This window comes from Thalassophryne amazonica, chromosome 8, assembly GCF_902500255.1.
Source record: "Thalassophryne amazonica chromosome 8, fThaAma1.1, whole genome shotgun sequence".
Classification (NCBI taxonomy): Eukaryota; Metazoa; Chordata; class Actinopteri; order Batrachoidiformes; family Batrachoididae; genus Thalassophryne; species Thalassophryne amazonica.
This window is the reverse complement of record NC_047110.1, coordinates 40,101,664-40,122,131: the sequence shown is the minus strand read 5'-3', so window position 1 is coordinate 40,122,131 and position 20,468 is coordinate 40,101,664. Positions and strand designations below refer to the sequence as shown.

The following is a 20,468-nucleotide window of genomic DNA, read 5'->3' as shown; positions in this document are numbered from 1 at the left end:
CGGATTGATAAGCAGAATCGATGATGGCATCGATAGATAAAATCTTATCAATACCCATCCCTACCTATGAGTGTCTGAGTCTGAGATCCAGGTTTTCAATGACATCCTGGACTCATCCATTACAAGCTATCTGTCAATGAAAGCCTCAGACTCGTTTCACTTATCTCAGCAGTTACACATAGTTGGGAGCTTGAACTATGAGGTTGCATTATGAGGTTACATTATGGGCAGAGGTGTTTGGCAATGCTGATATCTTTGCAGGAGAACAAAGTCTTCAGGGTCCTGATGCTTTAAGTTTGACTGCATGCCTGTAAGACTTGGACTCTAACCAGTGACTTAAGGTGAATGGATGTGTTTGGTGCTGGAGTTCTCCAGAGCAGACCGTCCTCCTGTTCTCCTTATCTACATACTCTACTCATACTTTAAGAACATTTGTCATTCTCAGCTCTTCACTGGCTGAGCACATCTGCCCAATCCCAATACTCTCCATTTGCTCTACCACTTCACCCTTTCCCTTTATTTTCCATTTTCACATTAATGTGAAAAATGAAGGGACATGCCAAGCAGGTGGTTGACAGGAGCAGGATTGGAGTTGGATTTGATCCACGCTCCAGAGAATCACTAGGTATCAATGGAATGACTGACAAATGAGCAGTTAACAAGGTTAACTCAAGGCATACTACTTGCACTGTGAGCTAATGACACTACTGCCAGGTGATGTACAGTCATTCATTCATTTTCTATACTTTCTTATTCCAATTAAGGGTCACAGGGGAGCTGCAGCTTATCCCAGTAGACATTAGGCAAGAGGCAGGGTACAGCCTGGACAGGCCACCAGTCTATGACTGAGCACACAGGAACCTGTAAAAAGGCAAAGTGATGCTGGCACATCATCTGACTGCAGCAGACCAATGGCTATCTTCAGGGAGTGAGCATGGACCACACTGGACCAGTGTTCTACTTTGGTAATTGCCTATGAGGACACATTTTTTGGGTAGCAGTGCTAACAAGTCTAATATAGTCAAGATAAAGTGTTATAAAGCGAGCTAGCTTGCCTAATGTAGCCGACAATAAATCTACCAAGCAAAGCACACATTCTGACAATGTACATTTATCAAGTACCGTTCAATTTTAATTAAATTATACAGAGCCAAATCACAAGATAAATCACCCCAAGGTGCTTCACAAGAGTAAGGTCTGACACTACCATCTCCACTGAGCAAGCATGTAGGCAACAGTGATGATTCCACCTCTCCGGGAACCATCACCTTATCCAAAGGTAAATGGTCCATTTTATAGTAAAATACCATGCAAGTTAACTCAGAATGTCCCCCAAATAACCTTTTTTAAAATATTTAAAACATTTTAAAAATAACTCAAAATAACAGGTTTATTCACCATGACATATTTTCAGTTGGTCAACAGTTTACATACACCAAGGTAAGGCTGAAACGATTAATCGAGTAACTCGAATAATTCAACGACAAAAAACTACAAATTCTGTGCCTCGAAGGTCTGTTTAACGTTGTAGTACATATGCCAGGCCTGTGTGTGGTGCTATAATGTCCCCAGAAAAAAATAACAGAAGAAGACAAGAGCATGCACATAAACCGCGTAAGAGCTAATAAATGTAGCACCAAAAGCTACAGCTTACCAACACAACACTCGCTGTTCGCTTTGTTTTTCTTTTGTTTGTTTCGGTTTCATTACGATTTTTTTATGCCCTCTGCACTTACAGCGGGAGAAGTCCAGGCTCAATCGTCCACTTTTTCGCAATGTTTGGTGACTTTGGGACTTTTTTCCCTTTGTTCACCAAACACCGTGTGACGGAGGCTTTAGATAAAGAGGGTCCATGCTGATCATCTGAAATAGTCTTACTGCTTGCTGTTTGCTACTTTACTGTTTGCTTTAAATACGCAGTGCGCATTTAAAGCGAATCGCAGTCAGTTGTTTAAACGGCACTCGCCTTTGCAGACGTACAGCGGGACGCACTGCTGCCTTGTCAGGGCTCGTGACATCAGATCTTAAAGTTCAGAGTCCGTTGTATGTCTCCCCGCCCCAAAAAAATGCCAGTACTCACAAACGTACTTAAACGTCCCTTGTTTATTGTTTCATCATTCTAAAGAGACAGAGGGAAGGAGGGTAAATTGTTGGAGTCAGTTTAGGGCGAGGATTGCACCGACTGCCTGCGCTTACGGTCCAGTGTCAGGAGAGTGCTGAATAATTACCCAGGAAAACAGAAAGGGATACACTAAATTTGGCAATCTGTGTGATGGCTAGGGCTGCAGCTCTCAATTATTTTAGTCATTGAATAATCTACCAATTTTTCTGGCAATTAATTGAGTAATCGTATAAAAAGTACTTTTGGGTTTTTAAACAACATCAATAGTCCAGGGCTCTCCCTAAGCAATGGCACAATGTTGCTGTGCCAGTGCGCCAGTGTTGACATTTTGCTGAAATGGCGATGGGATGTGGTTTCTGTTTTGTTTTTTCCCCAACTTGTAAAATTTAACCATTTTTTTTAGTTAAGCTTGGTGGACTGGGTCCCTGCGTTAATTTTTTTAAATCCCTCTTTCTCTGCAATTCAGCAGATGCATTTCAGCTGGAAGTTGAACATACAAGCCTCACAATCGGTTTTTATTATTATTATTATTATTATTATTTTATTTAAGTTACAGTGTTTGTGAAGCATCGTTCTGTGTTGCCCAAAAAAGCATAAATTAAAAAGCGAAACACTCAATGCGAGTCTGAGCAAAACATAGAAGAAAGAGTGGACTTTTGCTGAGAGGATCATTCAGAAAGTGTTTGTCAGTGTGGCCGGGGACGGAGCTGTGACTCGCCCGGTGTGAGCGGAGTGCTGAGAGCCCCTCACACCGGGCAGAGAGAGACAGCAGCCGGCCGCCGGGCGAGTTACTCGCCACGTAGAGCGGACCATGTGTTTTTTTAAAAAATAGACAAACACACTGCTTCGCTTTAAATGCGCAATCAATCTATTTAAGATGATCAGCATGGACCCTCTTTCTCTTAAAAGGCTTTATTTTACTCTGTGTTGCGTTGGAAAGTGGTAGCTTTTGGATTAGCCTTTACACAGTTTATGGGAATGCTCTAGTCTTCTGTTTTTTTTCTGGGGATGTTACAGCACCACACACAGGCCTGGCATATGTACTACAACGTTAAACGAAGCTTCGAGGCACAGAATTTGCTTCGAACATTTCTTGTAACTGAATTATTTGTGTTACTCGACTAATTGTTTCAGCCCTAGTAACGGTGCAGTGACACTGTGCCATTGCTTAGGGAGAGCCCTGGGGCCTGTACTACAAAGCGGGGTTACTGGCTTATCAGGGTAACTTCGGGAGTAAGTTGATGACGTGTGGAGTAATTTCCCGGTTAACCCGTACTACGAAAGGTGGATAGGTTTTGATCAAGGTATGTTGCCATGGCAATTTACGCTGCGTGCCAAACCTGCTCCAAGCAGGTTATGTTCTAGGTTACTTGAGGTTTTCGCTTAACCACTCCCTTTATAAGTACCGCCCATCCACCGTCCATCACTCCGAAGACAATGCCGGCCTACCTGGATGATCCGTTTGATATTGGGGCACAAATTGTGAGGGGCTCTCCTCGCAGGGTGAGGGTTTTTAAAGACCGCCAGAATCCGCTGACATACCCGGACGATATTCTCCATGAAAGATATAGATTTTCAACTGAGGGAATTCGTTATCTTTGTCAGCTGATCGGGCCAGACATCTGTAACATCACTCATCGTAGCAATGCCCTGACGATCGAGCAGATAATGTGCCTTGCGCTTAGATATTTTGCCAGTGGACAATTTATGTATTCCATCGGTGATGCAGAACATCTGAGCAAGAATACTGTATGTCGTATGATTCGCAAGGTAGTACTTGCTCTATCTAAACTGTTGGATGCATTTGTCGTTTTCCCTGGCCATTTATCCGCAATGCAAATCAAAGAAGGGTTTTATGCAATCGCGGGTAATTATTAATATCAAAATAGGTCTAATGCATGTCCATTAATTAGGCAAATTGGGGCTTATCAATAACAATTTCTCCTAGGTTTCCCAAGAGTAATAGGAGCCATTGATTGCACACAAATCCCAATCAGTGCACCCCTGGGAGAGCACAAGGGCGATTATGTCAATCGCAAATCTTTTCACAGTATCAGTGTGCAGGTATAGCCGTTCTATTCGGCCTATTTCATATACCCATTATCGTGTAGTCCACTCTAAGCTCACCTTCTTTTCACTTATTTCAGCCACATAAGGGTTGCTTTGGTTTGGGTGATTTTTCTAAATATTCTAATATACAATTACTATAATTACATATTTCACATTCTTTTTCTCCCCACATGGGGCTGTCCTGTTGGATAGCCTTCATGCCAAAGTGATATATATGTAACTATGTTAACAGAATGACCATTAATGGCTTTAAATCCTTAGATAGGTAGCCTATTTAGGAAACATTAAATTAACCTAACATCTATTAGTAGGCCTATGCCCACTTCTGAATCATGTTGCATCTGGGCGTAATTAATGAAAGAAGGTCATTATTTTACACATATCAGACATTCCACAGATTAATCATCTGTAACAGATTTGGAGAACAACTGAATTGTACTTACGCATTTACCCGATCAGCAATACGTTGCCAACAAGCCTGTCTTGCTTTATTGGCAGACGATGTGTTCGATTTCCCCCTTAAGGTTAATTTCAATTCCTCATAGCTCCGCATAATAATCATGCATTCTTCTTCGGTAAAGTAAGGTGACCGCGCCATCATTGAAAAATGGTGACGTGCGCTGCAACCTGCCCCTTTTATTTGAACGCGCACAAACTCCAATTAGGTTAACATGGGTTCAACAAATCAACATCTTAATCAGCGTCGTAGTACTGATTAACACCACTTGAGAACACCAGGTTTTGTCAACCCCGGTTTAAGAGGTTAACCCTGGGTTACATCTGAGTAAGTTAACCCCACTTCATAGTACAGGCCCCTGGACTATTGATGTTTAAAAACGCAAAAGTACTTTTTATCCGGTTACTCGATTAATCGCCAGAATAACGGATAGAATACTCGATGAGTAAAATAATCGAAAGCTGCAGCCCTACACCAAAGTGACTGCCTCTTTAAACAGCATGGAACAGTCCAAAAATTGATGGAATTAGTTGTAAAAGTTTCAGAATTAATAACTGACATAGTCAAGGACAAACTGGGGAACCTTTGGCTGTTTTTAAGAGCTTATCTGTAGAAACAGAAACCTTCTTGCAAGTAGTGGGGAGGAGAAAAAAAGTCAAAAGAATTAAGCCAAGGCTGCCAGGATTTCTTTAACCCCATTTTGTTTCTTTTTTTTGGGGGGGAGGGGAGGATCTACACAAGTCAACTCCTCCTTGGAAGTCATCTTCAAAAGATTAGTTTTAATACAAACAACTGTACAATCTGTTATTTATATATATATATATATATATATATATATATATATAAATATCAGATTAGATCCCATGAATTTGACATCTTTGAATAAGGAGGGCCAAATCAATACCTAAGAATTTACAATGTTTTGTTCTAAAAGTCCAACAAAACTTAAAGACCACAACTAAGGAACTGATGAGCAGTTGGTGGTATCAAACACACATATGACATCTTCCACCTTGTAGAGAATGCTCCATCACCATGACATGAAAGGCAGTCGACCAAAGATGAAGCTGTTACTCCACCAAAATAAACAATGAAATAATAATTAAGTAAGACAAAAGGTGACACTTGAGCACAAGGACAAAAACTGACCCTTTTTCCTTCAGTCCCTGAGGAAGAGTGAAGTATTATTTTTAGTGGTGTGTGCATATATATATATATATATATATATATATATATATATATATATCAGGGTTTTTTTTTTTCTAAACGGGGTAACGGGGTGCTGGACCCCCTTAGTCTATGTGCCCTCTTAATGAAATGCTGATTAAGCCCCAATTGCCATGCACTTGCTCTACTTACAAATGGTCTTCCTTAAAATGATCTTTTCCCCGAGAAAATATCACATCAACACCACATCATAATGTATCTGATCGCACAAATGGTATAATTCAGGGTTCGTGCATAGATCCGTGTTGACACAAAACCAACAAGACTGGACAGAATATATAAAATGTACAGCACCCTCCGGGACACAACACCCACAGGAGTGATGCGCATTCCCAAACCCATGGCATGTCCCATGCATTCGTACTGCACATTCAAAAATGTTCTAAATCGCTTTTAAAAACTAGAGCACCGTGCTCTTAGTGCGCAAACTCCACCAACACTAGTTTCCAATTCCACAAAAATTTTACCTTGGAATTTTCAAGGTCAAAGTCCTGTTAGAAGTGGCTTTTCATAAGATAAATTAGATGTGATCAAATGCACTGTTGTGGGGGGGGGGGGGGGGGGTGCTCAACTTTTTCAGTATCTGAATTCTTTTTCACATCATTTTCGCAGAACATTGGTTATCTCTGCTATGCACAGTCTGTTGCTTTTTGGCATTTTGTTTCCGACTGATAACTGGAAGATAGACAAACAGGCATAAAATTGGAACCTCCATCCAATTTTGGTGGTGTAGGTAAATCCATAACAGACAAATAGTGATTGAGGCACTTTTGATTGAGATACAATGGAAAAATGTACACCAAATTGGCTTCTCAATATTAAATTCAAATCTCCACAAAATCCATAATCCAGATCAGGCTTTGTCAGGCGATAGTCAGTGCCAGTCAGCACCTCACTTTCAAATATGAGTGAATGGGGCACGTTTGATTAAGATTAATGTAAAATATACATTAATGCGAGGTTTCAATGTTAAATTTAAATGGCCACAAAGTCTGTAATCTGGATCAGATACAGATCAAACTGTCTCCGTCAGATACCATCCTACATATCTCTCTCAAATATGAAAGACATTTGATCTTTTTTAACAGAGTTCATTCAAATTCATTCAATGTTAAAGATAGGGATTTTTTTCCAATTTTCCAAGATGTTTCCTGGCTTTGACCTTTGACCTTGAAGACTGAATCAGCTCTTGCCTATTAGGACATGAATCTTCAGTAAAAATTTCATAACGATATATGAAAAATTGTGGGCTCCAGGCTGTTCACAAACAGGCAGATAAACAGGGCGAAACGTCGCTGGCGGAGGTAATACAGTTGATTCCGTTTTGTTTGATTCTCCTTGCTGCCGTCAGCTCCTCAGTCTCCTTTCTGCAGGAGGAGGAGTCAACTTGCTGTGTGTTTGAGCATAGATCTGTCAAAGCCACAAGAGTGGACACCAACCTGCACCTGTCTATCCAAAAAGTTTGGAGGAATAAATGAAATTGGTTAACTTAATGTTCCCATACAAACGAGTAACCTATGTGCCAAACCACATTTGTGTTTAATCACTGCGCATTTAAGACAACAGCACTTATTACATTACATGTCACGCGACTAGTCAAAAAGTAAATAAATAATAAATGTGCTGCAGAGTAAATACATCTGGTGCAAATGACAAGAGCTGTACTGTAATGAATAAAGAGCTTACATTTACAGTCTGCCTTACAGCGTTAAAAGTGTCTGATCCAGCTAGCTGCTGCTCAGATTAAAAATAGCTGATTTTTGAACACAGCAGCAAATGCTATATCCATCCATCCATCCAATATCAATTTATTTTAACATTATTTATGACTAATATATAACAAATGATATGAAATATAACAAAAAAATTAACATGACGTGTGCACTCAGATAGCCTCAGAATGTCCCATTTTAACCTCAAATTTTCAAAGGCGTTGCACAATGCAAAATGCAAGTTTTGCATTTAACATCACCACTCGGCTTCAGAGTGGAGTTGAGCAAAGAAGAATTTTCTTTCAACAAAAACAGATCAACTCTAGGTTTGCATCCATGTGCCTTCTAACAAATTGTAGCTGAACTTTTTTTTAATCCTTCTCTATCTACACCACTTGAAGTGTATAACTGCTGATGCAAAATACAGAAGCTTCTAACTTTTTCAGAGTTATACATGGACTCCATTTATATAGCACTTTTCCATCTGCTCAAAGCACTTTACAATGATGCCTCACATTCACTTATTCACACAAACGCATTCACACACTGATGTGAGGGTGCTGCCATGCAAGGCGCTCACTATACATTGGGAGCAACTAGGGGATTAAGGACCTTGCCCATGGGCCCTTAGTGATTTTCTGGTCTGGCTGGGTTTTGAACCGAGGAGCCCAACACTTAACCACTAGACCATCACCTCCCCAGACTTGTCTGGGAGTCTTGGTGGCTTTCCTCAATGTTCTTCTTGCATGATCCCTTAGGTTTTGAGAACTGTCTACTCCACACAGATTTACCATAGAGTGCCATAGACACCATGATTAGTGCACAGGTGTGCCTTAGACTGCCCACAATAAAAGGCCACTCTGAAAGGTGCAGTTTTATCACACAGCACAATGCCACAGATGTCGCAAGATTTGAGGGAGCGTGCAATTGGCATGCTGACAGCAGGAATGTCAACCAGAGCTGTTGCTCGTGTATTGAATGTTCATGTCTCTACCATAAGCCGTCTCCAAAGTCGTTTCAGAGAATTTGGCAGTACATCCAACCAGCCTCACAACCGCAGACCACGTGTAACCACACCAGCCCAGGACCTCCACATCCAGCATGTTCACCTCCAAGATCGTCTGAGACCAGCCACTTGGACAGCTGCTGGAACAATCGGTTTGCATAACCAAAGAATTTCTGCACAAACTGTCAGAAACCGTCTCAGGGAAGCTCATCTGCATGCTCGTCGTCCTCATCGGGGTCTCGACCTGACTCCAGTTCGTCGTCATAACCTACTTGAGTGGGCAAATGCTCACATTCGCTGGCATTTGGCACGTTGGAGAGGCGTTCTCTTCACGGATGATGCGAAGGAGATGTGTTGCACTGCATGAGGCAAATGGTGGTCACACCAGATACTGACTGGTATCCCCCCCCAATAAAACAAAACTGCACCTTTCAGAGTGGCCTTTTATTGTGGGCAGTCTAAGGCACACCTGTGCACTAATCATGGTGTCTAATCAGCATCTTGGTATGGCACACCTGTGAGGTGGGATGGATTATCTCAGAAAAGGAGAAGTGCTCACTATCACAGATTTCGACTGGTTTGTGAACAATATTTGAGAGAAATGGTGATATTGTGTATGTGGAAAAGGTTTTAGATCTTTGAGTTCATCTCATACAAAATGGGAGCAAAACCAAAAGTGTTGCGTTTATATTTTTGTTGAGTATATTTCTTCATAACTGATGTAAATAAAGTCCAAGACATATTCAGTGTCTTAAAAAAAATTATGCAGCCACCTCTGACTTGTCTGAGAAAGACTGGATGTAAAAGTGATTGTTTATGTGTCATTCACTAACAGGTGCACTTATTTATAATTTACACCAATTCAATTCAATTTATTCATTTTATATAGCGCCAAATCACAACAGAGTTGCCTGAAGGCACTTTACACAAAACAATTTAAAACACAAAACAAATGAATTAAAAGATTTTAAAAAGCACAGTATCATACTATGCCAGTATGCTAGCCATACGAAAGGGAAAATAAGTGCGTCTCAAGTCTGGACTTGAAAGTCTCCACAGAATCTGACTGTTTAGTTGACACAGGGAGATCATTCCACAGAACAGGGGCATGATAAGAGAAAGCTCTGTGACCCGCAGACTTTTTATTCACCCTAGGGACACAAAGTAGTCCTGCAAATGCAAAGCCCAGGCCAGTACATAGGGTTTAATTAGATCAGCTAAGTAGAACCAATAAAATTGTTTATTGGTTAGTAGCAGAAATTTAAGGGACAGGAAGCCAGTGAAGAGATGCCAAAATGGGTATAATGTGGTCAAACTTTCTGCTTGTGTCAAAAGTCTGGCAGTAGCATTTTGAACCAATTGGAGACCTCTAATGCTGGACTGCGGTAAATTAGACAATAGAACACTGCAATAATTAAATCTAGAGGAAACAAATGCATGAATCAGGGTTGAATCATGACACCATCATTTTGTCTTTTACCGGACAAAGCAAAAGTCCTTTTCCATGTAATAAACAGATTTTTGCTCACACTGGACAAAACGTCCTGTCCGTTTGCAATGTAATTCCATTAAGAATCCCTCTCATGTACCGGACAGAGCAGTCTGGATGTGCCCAGTAACAGAGGTATGAAATGAAGTTCAGTACTGACACTCATTGATTCGACGAAAGTGGGTACCGTATTTCCGGGATTAAAAGACCAGCAATCAAAGAAGTGGAGTTGGGGGACAAGTTAATCCAGAAAAAGCCGCTGTTCCTGTGGTAAATTGCATAAAGACGCAACAGAGAACTTTAAAAGGGTCACGCTCACGTCAACATCATTGCTTGGCCACAGAGTTGCAGAAACATAAATCAGGCTTTAGGATTTTAAAGGTACCACTCCGCAACAGACAGAAAAAAAATGGATTTTGTCCATTTTATATCGGATTTTGTCCGTTTTATACACACATCAGATTTTGTCCATTTTATTTTGGTCCACCTGAATCCATTATATGTGGGTTTTACTGTGTATATATGTGTATGTGAGTATAATTTTATTCTCCCTAAATATTGGTAGGAATGTGTCCCTACTGTCCATATGGAAACCTACACTCTTGTTCAACAATGTTAACTAAAAATCTGTCAGTAAGTACATACAATAACACCTTCCAGCCTACCATAGTATTACAGAGGGCTCAGTGGTAATTCTTTTGTCATGAAACACCCAAATCAACAAACTGATCATCTTCAGTACTGACAAGCCCAGCAGGGCTGCTTATACATGTAACTGACCAATATGACGCATTAAAAAAATGTTCAAAATGTTCAGAAGATGTTGGACCAGAATTATCTTCCTTCATGCACGTCTTCATATGGTGTGCAACTATAGTGTGTGAAGTTTCACTGAAATCTGCCAACTGGTTTTGAAGGAGTTGTACTTACAAGACTCAGGGACACACATGGACAGTGATTTTCAGTCAGGTCCATAAGAATTTGGACAGTGATGAGTTTTATAATTTTGCCTTTCTGCACCACCTCATTGAAGCTCAAATGAGACAATTAAGATGTGCTTGTAGTCCAGACTTTCATCTTTAATTTAAGGATTTTAAAAATGTCACACAAATTCAAGGAGCTTAACTGTTCATTAATGAGTTTTACAGTCAGCTTTCTATAGATTAGCAGATGTGTATGTACACATTCCCAAGTCCTGATAATGTCTTAATAAATACAGACGGTACATTACTGTCTGGAATAACCGGCAGCTGTCAAAAACTGAGTGACAGTGCATGAAGGAGACAAGTGAGGGAAGCCACCAAGATACCCATAACAACTCTGAAGGAGTTCTAGGGTCTGATTGGAGAAATTGCATCATGCAACGTTTTGCTGTTGCACCAGCAATAACAGCTTCATAGTGCAGCAGAACAGTCAGATTTTCATGCAAGAAAACAGATCAGATCTGTGTTTGAGTCCCACGATAGCGAGTGAAGTCACCACACTGCCAGCTCACCCCAGGTGTAGTCACTCCACTTTTTAAAAAAGTATTAAGAATTATTAGTTTAAAGTTAGGGACCTGCCAGTGTTATGTATAGAACTGCTTCTCCCATCAATGGGCTTTTTACCTGACAATTACATTCCCCTACCTTAAAACATCATCTCACTAACAAAACTTCAGTAAGTAACAGTGTCAGCGTGTGTAAATCATTTATTACATGAACATATCAGAACTGAAATATTGTGTTACTGCAGTGGGGTGACTTCACTACAGAGTCCCACATGTCTCTTCTGGCAAACTGGAGCAGAAATTTCATGACATTTTTGACAATTACATTTTTTCTCCCCTTCTCTGTTGCAAAATTATAATAGTTGGACACTGTCCAGTGTCCACTTCTGGACCTGACTGGATATTTGTGAGGGGGATACCTGCAGTTATTTACTGTAAATCAATTTGGACACGTGTCCATGCAGTACTGACAGACTGACTTTACTGATACTGACACAAACACGCTGATCAGAGGCGCTAATAAGAAACAGTAACAGCCTGTTCATCATATCTAATACCTGGTGTGGAACGAAAAACAAAAGCCGGTCGGCTGGAGAACAGGTTCCAGCACATGGAGCAAAACGCCTCTGCAGGCTGCGCAGGCGTGCAAACACAAATCAGATTAAACCGTCCAGGGTACAGCAACAAACCTGGAAGCATGTAGACCAGCGGACAAAATCTAAAAATAAAACATTGTGGTAATCCTGCGCAGTTGCACGACATTCCCACGGACACAGCACACAAACACGTACCTTCTTTCAATGTGGAGCCGCCATATCGACCAAAATCCTCAGCGAGGTTCCGAAGGAGTCTGAGGTTCATGGAGAGGACTGGGGAGGGGGGGGCTGTTGATAGAAAAACAAAAAACATAGAGTCCTGAAACTCGACGTTTGTTTGCAAGCAGCGCTGCCGCTGTCAAAAAATCCCCACCTCGTCCAAACAGAGCGGAGTCACCGAGTGCACACGCGCTCACAGGAAGTGACGTCATGACTGACAGCTGGAGGAGAAAAGAACACACACCCCCCTGACACACCTATTGTGTGAGCGAATAGAAAGAGAGCAGCGGTTCGTCTGCAGAAGAACACCCCCTAACAACGGAAAACAGCCTCTGCTCATAGGCTGTCCACAGCAACACGTCACAAAGTACAAACACACACACACACACACACACACACACACACACACACACACACACACACACACACACACAATACAGGTTTGAACCCTGGGCGACAACCCCCATCACCCCCTCCCCAACACACACACACACACACACACACACACACACACACACACACACACACACACACACACACACACACACACACACACAGAAATGCAGAGTTGGTGGAAAAACATTCTGCCCAAACTGCAACGTTTTTTTTTCATGTTTGATATGTAATGTATGACTTTCAATCAAATCTTTGCTGTTTTAGTTGGACATAAAACTGTCATCCTATGCATAAGTGATCATAGGTGGGCAGTAGCGTGTCACGTTTACGTCATTACATGTAACTGAATAGTTTTGAAAAATTGTTCTTTACAAAATAGGGGTTTAGGAGAGTAATGTGTTATCTGTATAGTCTGTGTTATCTGATCTGTTCAGTCTGTGTTATCTGTATAGTCTGTTATCTGATCTGTTCAGTCTGTGTTATCTGTATAGTCTGTGTTATCTGATCTGTTCAGTCTGTGTTCTCTGCACAGTCTGTGTTATCTGTGCAGTCTGTGTTATCTGTACAGTATGTTATCTATACAGTCTGTTATCTATGCAGTCTGTGCTATCTGCACAGTCTGTGTTATCTGTGCAGTCTGTTATCTGTACAGTCTGTTATCTATGCAGTCTGTGCTATCTGAGCTGTTCAGTCTGTGTTATCTGTATAGTCTGTGTTATCTGATCTGTTCAGTCTGTGTTATCTGCACAGTCTGTGTTATCTGTGCAGTCTGTGTTATCTGTACAGTCTGTGTTATCTGTGCAGTCTGTTATTTGTACAGTCTGTTATCTATGCAGTCTGTGTTATCTGCACAGTCTGGGTTATCTGTACAGTCTGTGTTATCTGATCTGTTCAGTCTGTGTTATCTGCACAGTCTGTGTTATCTGTGCAGTCTGTGTTATCTGTACAGTCTGTGTTATATGTGCACTCTATCTGTACAGTCTGTTATCTATGAAGTCTGTGTTATCTGATCTGTGCAGTCTGTTATCTGCACAGTCTGTGTTATCTGTACAGTCTGTGTTATCTGATCTGTTCAGTCTGTGTTATCTGTATAGTCTGTGTTATCTGATCTGCTCAGTCTGTGTTATCTGCACAGTCTGTGTTATCTGTGCAGTCTGTTATCTGTACAGTCTGTTATCTATGCAGTCTGTGTTATCTGTACAGTCTGTGTTATCTGATCTATGCAGTCTGTGTTATCTGCACAGTCTGTGTTATCTATGCAGTCTGTGTTATCTTATCTGTGCAGACTGTGTTATCTGTGTGGTCTGTGTTATCTGTGCAGTCTGTGTTATCTGTACAGTCTGTGTTATCTATGCAGTCTATGTTATCTGTACAGCCTGTGTTATCTTATCTGTGCAGACTGTGTTATCTGTGCAGACTGTGTTATCTGTGCGGTCTGTGTTATCTGCACAGTCTGTGTTATCTGTGCAGTCTGTGTTATCTGTACAGTCTGCTATCTATACAGTCTGTTATCTATGCAGTCTGTATTATCTGCACAGTCTGTGTTATCTGTGCAGTCTGTTATCTGTACAGTCTGTTATCTATGCAGTCTGTGCTATCTGAGCTGTTCAGTCTGTGTTATCTGTATAGTCTGTGTTATCTGATCTGTTCAGTTTGTGTTATCTGCACAGTCTGTGTTATCTGTGCAGTCTGTGTTATCTGTGCAGTCTGTTATTTGTACAGTCTGTTATCTATGCAGTCTGTGTTATCTGCACAGTCTGGGTTATCTGTACAGTCTGTGTTATCTGATCTGTTCAGTCTGTGTTATCTGCACAGTCTGTGTTATCTGTGCAGTCGGTGTTATCTGTACAGTCTGTGTTATATGTGCACTCTATCTGTACAGTCTGTTATCTATGAAGTCTGTGTTATCTGATCTGTGCAGTCTGTTATCTGCACAGTCTGTCTTATCTGTACAGTCTGTGTTATCTGATCTGTTCAGTCTGTGTTATCTGTATAGTCTGTGTTATCTGATCTGCTCAGTCTGTGTTATCTGCACAGTCTGTGTTATCTGTGCAGTCTGTGTTATCTGTGCAGTCTGTTATCTGTACAGTCTGTTATCTATGCAGTCTGTGTTATCTGTACAGTCTGTATTATCTGATCTATGCAGTCTGTGTTATCTGCACAGTCTGTGTTATCTATGCAGTCTGTGTTATCTTATCTGTGCAGACTGTGTTATCTGTGTGGTCTGTGTTATCTGTGCAGTCTGTGTTATCTGTACAGTCTGTGTTATCTTATCTGTGCAGACTGTGTTATCTGTGCAGACTGTGTTATCTGTGCGGTCTGTGTTATCTGTGCAGTCTGTGTTATCTGTATAGTCTGTGTTATCTGTACAGTCTGTGTTATCTGTATAGTCTGTGTTATCTGATCTGTTCAGTCTGTGTTATCTGCACAGTCTGTGTTATCTGTGCAGTCTGTGTTATCTGTACAGTCTGTTATCTGTACAGTCTGTTATCTATGCAGTCTGTGTTATCTGCACAGTCTGTGTTATCTGTGCAGTCTGTGTTATCTGTGCAGTCTGTGTTATCTGTACAGTCTGTGTTATCTGTGAAGTCTGTTATCTGTACAGTCTGTTATCTATGCAGTCTGTGTTATCTGATCTGTTCAGTCTGTGTTATCTGTATAGTCTGTGTTATCTGATCTGTTCAGTCTGTGTTATCTGTGCAGTCTGTGTTATCTGTACAGTCTGTGTTATCTGTGCAGTCTGTTATCTGTACAGTCTGTTATCTATGCAGTCTGTGTTATCTGATCTGTGCAGTCTGTGTTATCTGCACAGTCTGTGTTATCTGTACAGTCTGTGTTATCTGATCTGTTCAGTCTGTGTTATCTGTATAGTCTGTGTTATCTGTATAGTCTGTGTTATCTGATCTGTTCGGTCTGTGTTATCTGCACAGTCTGTGTTATCTGTGCAGTCTGTGTTATCTGTGCAGTCTGTGTTATCTGTACAGTCTGTTATCTGTACAGTCTGTTATCTATGCAGTCTGTGTTATCTGCACAGTCTGTGTTATCTGTGCAGTCTGTGTTATCTGTGCAGTCTGTGTTATCTGTACAGTCTGTGTTATCTGTGCAGTCTGTTATCTGTACAGTCTATTATCTATGCAGTCTGTGTTATCTGATCTGTTCAGTCTGTGTTATCTGTATAGTCTGTGTTATCTGATCTGTTCAGTCTGTGTTATCTGCACAGTCTGTGTTATCTGTGCAGTCTGTGTTATCTGTACAGTCTGTGTTATCTGTGCAGTCTGTTATCTGTACAGTCTGTTATCTATGCAGTCTGTGTTATCTGATCTGTGCAGTCTGTGTTATCTGCACAGTCTGTGTTATCTGTACAGTCTGTGTTATCTGATCTGTTCAGTCTGTGTTATCTGTATAGTCTGTGTTATCTGATCTGTTCAGTCTGTGTTATCTGCACAGTCTGTGTTATCTGTGCAGTCTGTGTTATCTGTACAGTCTGTGTTATCTGTGCAGTCTATCTGTACAGTCTGTTATCTATGCGGTCTGTGTTATCTGATCTGTGCAGTCTGTTATCTGCACAGTCTGTGTTATCTGTACAGTCTGTGTTATCGGATCTGTTCAGTCTGTGTTATCTGTATAGTCTGTGTTATCTGATCTGCTCAGTCTGTGTTATCTGATGTGTGCAGTCTGTGTTATCTATGCAGTCTGTGTTATCTGTACAGTCTGTTATCTACGTGGTCTGTGTTATCTGATATGTGCAGTCTGTGTTATCTGTGCAGTCTGTGTTATCTGTACAGTCTGTGTTATCTGATCTGTTCAGTCTGTGTTATCTGTATAGTCTGTGTTATCTGATCTGTTCAGTCTGTGTTATCTGCACAGTCTGTGTTATCTGTGCAGTCTGTGTTATCTGTACAGTCTGTGTTATCTGTGCAGTCTATCTGTACAGTCTGTTATCTATGCGGTCTGTGTTATCTGATCTGTGCAGTCTGTTATCTGTACAGTCTGTGTTATCTGTACAGTCTGTGTTATCGGATCTGTTCAGTCTGTGTTATCTGTATAGTCTGTGTTATCTGATCTGCTCAGTCTGTGTTATCTGATGTGTGCAGTCTGTGTTATCTATGCAGTCTGTGTTATCTGTACAGTCTGTTATCTACGTGGTCTGTGTTATCTGATATGTGCAGTCTGTGTTATCTGTGCAGTCTGTTATCTATGCAGTCTGTGTTAGCTGGTCTATGCACTCTGTGTTATCTGTGCAGTCTGTTATCTATGCAGTCTGTGTTATCTGATCTGTGCAGTCTGTGTTATCTGTACAGTCTGTGTTATCTGATGTGTGCAGTCTGTGTTATCTGTGCAGTATGTTATCTATGTGGTCTGTGTTATCTGATCTGTGCAGTCTGTGTTATCTGTACAGTCTGTTATCTATGTGGTCTGTGTTATCTGATCTGTGCAGTCTTTTATCTATGCAGTCTGTGTTATCTGATCTGTACAGTCTGTGTTATCTGTGCAGTATGTGTTATCTATGCAGTCTGTGTTGTCTGTACAGTCTTTGTTATCTATGCGGTCTGTGTGATCTGATCTGTGCAGTCTGTGTTATCTATGCAGTCTGTGTTATCTGATCTGTGCAGTCTGTGTTATCTGTGCAGTATGTGTTACCTGTACAGTCTGTGTTATCTGATTTATGCCGTTATCCGCTGATATCTGCAACTGCCGGGTATTGCGGCTTGGTAGTGGACTGGGACAGTGTGTAAAACGGATAGCGTGCCTATCACGTCCACATCATAAACTAAAATAAGTTGTAGTGAAGGCATACAGATTGGCCATAAATAAAGCGTTTGTGGATGATTCTTTAACTACGGGCACTATTGGCCTTGTAAATGTAATTTCCACCACACCACTGCCTTACAATATAAAGCGCCTTGGGGCAACTGTTTGTTGTGATTTCGCGCTATATACACGTGCTCTGATGTCACTGTTTATCTCCATAGAAACTACCCAAACAATCTTTCATACAAACTGCTTAAAGGGACATTACAGTGTGGTGGAAATTAGCAAGGGTGGTGGCCAAGTGGTTAATGCGCTTGGTTTCAGTTCAGAAGGTTCCGGGTTCAAATCCCACCCCTGCCACATTTCTCCATGTAATGTGGAGTTGCGTCAGGAAGGGCATCCGGCGTAAAACTTGTGCCAATTCAACATGCAGATCCACCTTGGATTTGCTGTGGTGACCCCAAGTGCAAACAAGGGAGCAGCCGTAGGGACTTACTTACAGTGTGGTGGAAATTACGGCAATGTGGGACAACTACATTTTATTTAAAAAAAAATCACAACAGTTGTATGACATTGAATACCCCAATTATGTTTTGATTATTTTACTGATATTTTATTCAGAGATATTTTAAAACATTAGAAAAAACGTTTCTTTACCATTCATTTTTATCATTGAAGATCAAAAGTCTGGGTGTGGGACAAGCACAAAATGGCAATATTTACATATAATGATGCTGAAAAAAGGTGAAAAAGTCATCATAGATTACTAGAACAAATTTCTTAACACACTTTCATTGTAAAGATAACTATAAAAGTGTGAAATTTCCCCTTTTTTCTGTTTTTCATACAATATGATCAAAGGACATAATAAGTGCCCATAGTCTAAGAATCACCCTTGTATTACGTCTGCTTTGCATCTAATTTGCAGACAATTTGCAAATGCATAACAAACAGAAATCAACATACCTGCCAGTCATTGCCAGTCCAGCTGTGGAGAAGTACAGATGTAGTTATGGATCCCCAAAGACGGAGTGTGATAGTTGCTGCTATCCAACAACATACCAGTCAACATGTCCAAGTCCAGAAATTGCTCCAGAGGCTGTGGTATTGGTGTGAATAGTGATGCTGAAAAGCCCGAGTGCGCTTCTGTTATGACCGCAATGCAGATGCCAGGCACGCACATTAAACCACTGTTGCTGCCACATGTGCGCAATGCATTCTCAACGCATGCGTTATACATTCATGATTGTTCGTCATATATTCGCTATACAGTATTAATATATCCGTAATTCATACTGAGACATTTGTCATTTTTGGCCAAATTTGTTGCGGACGACAACAAACTCAATTTATGTGCAATTAATCCTCTCCCCAGTGGGACTGGGTCCTTAAGAGTGAGTAGCAGCAAAAGCTGCAATCCGCATTTTTTTTTTTTTTTTGTCTGTGCTCTTTTTGAGCATGTAGTTTTACTCCATTGTGTACACGGTATAAAAAAATCCTGCCTGATTTATACTTTGGGAACAATGGAACACAGCAGGAATCATAACTTGGCGTTGGGTAACATTGTATTGTGAGGGTGTGGCTTCCAGTCACGTTGAGTACTGTTGCGTTGCCCTGACTTGCGCTGAAACCACTTAATTTCTGCGTCGAGCACAGGACGCAAAAAAATTAAACGTTTCATTTTTGGGTCCGATTCGCTTCGTCCTTTGCGTCCCTCGCGCTGTTGTGGCGTTGAGCTACATCGTCTCAACACTGGGTTGCTTCCACGTGGCGTAACTTGAAGTGGGCCCGGTGTGAAAGGGGCTTTACACACAGTAGCTTTAATCCAGTGAGGCAGAGCTGCATCAGGAAGAGTTTTTCTGTCATCTTGACATTTTTTTTCCTTTCAACATTTTTGAGTGGGATTGCATTAGTAAGTCCCTTTGGCTGCTCCCTTGTTTTGTACTCGGGGTCGCCACAGCAAATCCAAGGTGGATCTGCATGTTGAATTGGCACAAATTTTACACCGGATGCCCTTCCTGACGCAACTCCACATTACATGGAGAAATGTGGTAGGGGTGGGATTCGAACCGGGAACCTTCCGCACTGAAACCAAGTGCATGAACCACTTGGCCACCACCCCTACTTTGAGTGGGATTGCATTACTTTTTTAAAACAACATAACCCTTTTAACAATTGTCTTATTTGAACAAGTGCTGAATGTGTACCAATTTCATTATAAACCTGGGCCTGGTGTCGCAGACTGAACCCCCCCTACACACACACACACACACACACACACACACACACACACACACACACACACACACACACACACACACACACACACACACAGATCCCCCTGCCTTTACTGAGCAAGCGTGATTTTGGAGTGACAGCAGCAATTCACCGATTATCGCCTCAATTCTGCGTAAAACTGCACTCCAGTCATCATCTATCTCAGCGACAGCTATTTCCACATAAATTCAGCATTATTTCATGATAAAAGATGGGGGAGCAATCGGAGCATGACAGCACTGCGTCTGAGTCTGACTCTCTGAGTCTAACTCTCTACACCCAAACAGATCAAAGGGAATAATTAAATTATTAAATATCAGATGACAAAGTAAAACCTCTTAACCTCTTTTTACAAATGAAAAAATGACACATTTACAAATACAGATTTATTAGTAAAACCCACCACACATTTCAGTAAGTTGTGTGTTATACCGGCCAACCAACCGGAAACTAATTTACCCATAATGCACTGCGGCATGTGTCTCTAAATGCTAAAACCTTTAAAATTAGTGCATTACTTTAAAATTATAACATACGTATAGCTGATATTTTCACTTTATAAAATGGCAGACGTGATATTAATTTAAATAACTTGTCTGGAATTAGTTTGTTTAAAATTTTAACCATAAGTCAAAACTTTCTGCCTGTGCATGATT

The 20,468-nt window shown here is 41.0% G+C and overlaps 1 protein-coding gene and 1 long non-coding RNA gene across 2 annotated transcripts in view; one reads left to right on the top strand and one right to left on the bottom strand.

Moving 5' to 3' along the window:
• The window catches only part of pparab (peroxisome proliferator-activated receptor alpha b), a 119,297-nt gene extending 106,702 nt beyond the window's left edge, over positions 1-12,595 (bottom strand). The window contains exon 1 of the mRNA XM_034176034.1: positions 12,364-12,595. The gene's annotated coding sequence lies outside the window, so the exon portion shown is untranslated. The remainder of the gene's footprint in view (positions 1-12,363) is intronic.
• LOC117515477 lies at positions 1,974-19,642 on the top strand. The gene is made up of 3 exons (XR_004562164.1): positions 1,974-2,142; positions 7,807-7,808; positions 19,632-19,642. It is a non-coding gene; the product is annotated as an uncharacterized LOC117515477 (long non-coding RNA).
• Positions 19,643-20,468: the final 826 nt, after the last annotated feature.